The 4168-nt window shown below is 42.9% G+C and overlaps 1 pseudogene; it reads right to left on the reverse strand.

Moving 5' to 3' along the window:
- Positions 1-3744: 3744 nt before the first annotated feature.
- Positions 3745-4168, reverse strand: part of LOC105504799 — a 2833-nt pseudogene continuing 2409 nt past the window's right edge.

Raw genomic sequence — 4168 nt, forward strand, 5'->3', positions numbered from 1 at the left:
ATCCTCAATTTTCAGTAGGTTAACAGGATCTGTATCAGAAAAAAAACAAGATAGACATCAGATAAATGAGTACTTTTTGGATATAAAAAAATGCATTTTAGCATTCAGTCATTTCTCCCTGAATAAATATATATTGCCTACAATGTGGAAGATATTATGCTAAGTTCTGCAATGAAACAGGCAAGACCTCTGCTCTTGTTAGCTTCAAGTGTAGTGAAGGATAAAGAAAACAAATATAACAATTTTAAATCCAGATAAATGTTGTCAGAGAAAAGAGTTTTATGAACACATGAGAGAATTTGACCTGTTTCTCTGAGGAAGAGATGGCTACCCTGAGCAATGAAGGATGAAAAGGTTAAGCAAAGGGGGAAGAAAGGCATTCTAGCCAGTCTGCGGCATGTGCTGAAGCTCTGCTGCAATCCGCTTCTAGCCAAGAGGGAGAAACAGGTACTGATCTTCCTTCTTACCTGAAACAACCAAAAACAAAACAGACAACATACATTAAGCAATGATTTTCAAGAATGTGAACTTCGGGCAAAGAAGACACTCATCCCTGAAAAGACAGGAAACACAGTAAGCCTTATGAATGCCCCAAGCTGCCTGCCTTGACGCTTTCCAGGCCATGATAGAGGAAGAACAAGACTGAGGTGGAGTCTACCAGATGCCTTGAGGTGGAGTGATGAAGCTGAGAGACTCATAAAACCAAAGCAGAGAGACCACAGGAAAGAACACTGGACGGAAGAGCCCAGTTCAGGGAAAGAACTCTGGAGATCTGCAGAAATCTCCTCTCGGGTATTTAGTGCTGGAAAACTATCTGAGACCAAGGAAGAAAACCATCTGAAAAATTAGAGGGAACCATGCCTGGTAGTCACACAGTGCCAGAGGAGTGTCCATTTCCATGAGCCAGGATGGAAAAACTCATACTTTATATAGAACAGTGGATAATCAGAAAGGTCTCGCTTCAAGACTGGGCAATTGCTCAGTCATAAACATAAGATGAAAAAGGATCTGGCTGTTTATAAGTAACTGAACTGGAGCTCAAAGTAAAGCCTGAGAAGATAAGTAGGGGCATGGAAGATATTTTTAAAAACTAAATTACACTTACAGAAATACCAATTACAATGTCTGAGACAAAACTAAACTGAATGGAAATAAACACAAATTAGACATCACAAAAAACAAGATTCATGAATTTGAGATGTCAGTGAACTGTGAGAAAACTTCAGACAGCTGGTAGGTAAGTCCTTTAAGAGGGAAGAGAGAGACAGAACAAGATATTTGAAGAGAAAATGGCCAGGAACTTTCTAAACTTAGTTAAAGTTATAATCCCACAGACACAGGATGGATCTGGCTGGGTGACAGGAAATGAAAGTATACTATTGTAATTTTCATATACCATCTATGATGCGGTACAATATTACTTGAAAGGGGATTGTGATAAGTTAGTATCATATACTATAAATCCTTCAGCAACCACTAACATAGCAAGACTAAGAGTTACAGCTAATAAGCCAAAAAAAGATTTAAATGACTCATAAAAATTACTTGACTAATCTAAAATAAAACAGAAAAAGAAAGAAAAGGGAAAAAACAGCTGGGATAAATAGAAATGAAACAGCATGATGACAGACAAATCTGACTATATTCATAATTGCATCATAAATAAAAGTGGCCTAAAAAATCTAAATTAAAAGGCACATTATCACATTGGATTAAAAAACAAAACCCAATTACATGCCACCTCTAAGAAATGCACTTTAAATGTAAAGACACAAATTGGTTAAAAACGGAAAATGATAGACCATGCTAACACTTGACAAAAGAAGTCTCAGCAGGAGTGGCTGTATTATTATTATTTTTTCTTCGAGATTTATTTTTTGTTTGATGAATCTGATACCAGTCAGGGAGAGGAGAATGTGGTGACTCAGCAGAAAAATACTGCCCCAGAGGAGGGGCGGCTTCTTCCTGCCTGGGTGGGTTTGGTGCTGGGGTTTATTTGTTATTATTTTTTAATTTGTTGCTGGAAGTTTTTCTCTTATTTATTTTTATAAATCTCTCCCCAGGTTTATGAGCTTCTCCTCCCTCCCGCCTCCCCTTCCCCTGCCGCCAAATTTCATTTTTAAAAAGTGAGCTTGCTCGCAAAGTGCATCCCCCAAGCTCTCACAGCTGTAATAAATAAGGAGCACCTGTAAAACAGTAGCTTGCCTTGTGAAGTGACTCTGTACAACGGAGAATCTAGAAACACAGTATGTACACCGCCTCCTCAGGCCGTGGTGCTTCAAGGCCAGTGCCACACCATCCTGGCCCTGTCCACCTGTGACTCACCACCCCTCCTGCTGAGGCTCCTTGTGGAGCAGGAGCACCTGGACACTTCCAGAGTGAATAATTGCTTTGAGTTAGTAAACAGATACACTGAATCACAAGGTGATTTTTCTTTTTTAGTTTTCTTCTTTTTTTGATTTTTTTCTTAATTTTTTTCTCCTTTTTTTCCCCCCCATACTCATCAGAATGGGATACTCCACAACTGTCTCACCAACTCAGTGCCAGTATGCATGCTCTAGAGGACTTCTGGACTCACAGCTACAACTGTACAAGTGCACACAAGTGAGTCTACCCTGTTATCCTCCACCTATTGATTGAGGATCGAACTGCACATTTCTCTTAACCATGACAGAAGAAAGCAAACAGTGAAACAGAATCATGGGTGATTTTTCTCACTTTCTCTCTTGTTTTCATTGGTTTGTCCTTACCATTCTAATTATCATGAAAGGGCTCTGCGTGTAGAGAGATTGTCTCATTGACTTCCTGGATCACTGAAAACCATCAGGATTGACGTTTCCTGACGCCCCGCAAATATTACCCCTCGGATTATTTTACACCTTGAGGGCATTTTGGTCTTCAGTTCAACACTCTTGCTCTTGCTCTTCAGTTCAGCACTCTTTCCAACTGGGGCGCTATTTAGGGGAATTTAAAGAGAAAGCTGAGAAGAATAAACATTTATGGAGTTCTCCTGGCATTCAGTCTCTGAAAAACCACAGTATAAACTATTCATGCGGCTTCTTACATCTGTCAAATTGAAAATTAAAAGCCATAAAAGTGTAACACTGAAAATATGGCATCAAAAAGGATAAAGGTGGCCTTTGTAAAAATAACAAGAAAAGTATATTAGCCAATAAGATATTCCAACTCTTCATTTAAAAGTGCATCCTGGGCAGGACAGAGATGACTCTGAAGCGTTGGGCCTCCAGGACCACCCCTCTCCGCCGTCAAAACATGAACAGGTCCAAAACCATACAATGCAAATCACAAGTCTTAGTATAGCAGCAAAACCACAGCAGTTTTTTAAAAGATTTAAAAAGGTTTTTGGGTTCCAATCCATATCATCTTCCAGCCTCAGCTGCTGAGCCTTGAAGACGGGGCGGGGAGAATACCTACATTGGTCCTTGTGGCTTGTTCGTATTTCGTTTTTTTTTTTACAAGCCAGGGGTGAAATCCCTAAGTTCCTCTGGGTAGAAGCAGAGATGATGACAGCAGCAAGGCTGGGCCTGCGTGGTGGGTCTGAGACGCACGGGCTTCTCTGGGCTAGAGGCCATCGAGGGAGGGCTGCTTCCTCTGAGATGCTTAATGTCAGGAAGCGGCTTTATTTGCTTGAGTTTTAGCCAGAGGGGGGTGTGGTGAGCTGACCAGGTGGTGTCACTGGATGGCGTGACGTAGTTTGCTCTGCGCCCTCTCTCCATGAGCGTTTTACTTATTCTGATTTCTAATTCGGAGGCACCACCTTTTGAGCGGCCGCTCCCAGGTCCTCTGCCGGGAGCTGAGCATACGCGAGGAGATGATGCACTGCACGGCGCCACGGCAGCCTTCTCCGCGGGTTTTGGCACAGACTGGATCATGCAGCCAGTCTTGGGCAGCATCCGCAGAGCATAGGAATGGTCCTCGTCTGCAGGGTTATTAAGGTTCGGGTCTGACTTGTCGCCTCCGGCCAGGGCCTCCTTGCCCATCAGCTTTTTGGCCGCCTCCCCGTCCAGGTGGCAGTTGGAAGCACAGTTGTTCTCCTTGACTGACTCTCTCCCGCTCGCTCACCGTCCGCTCTTCGGGCGACAGCAGCTTCTTAGGGGGCGCGGGCGGCGGCTGCTTGGCAGGCGGCTCCGCCCTCTTAGCGCCCTCG

Source organism: Colobus angolensis, unplaced genomic scaffold (assembly GCF_000951035.1).
Source record: "Colobus angolensis palliatus isolate OR3802 unplaced genomic scaffold, Cang.pa_1.0 Scaffold952, whole genome shotgun sequence".
NCBI classification, from domain to species: Eukaryota; Metazoa; Chordata; class Mammalia; order Primates; family Cercopithecidae; genus Colobus; species Colobus angolensis.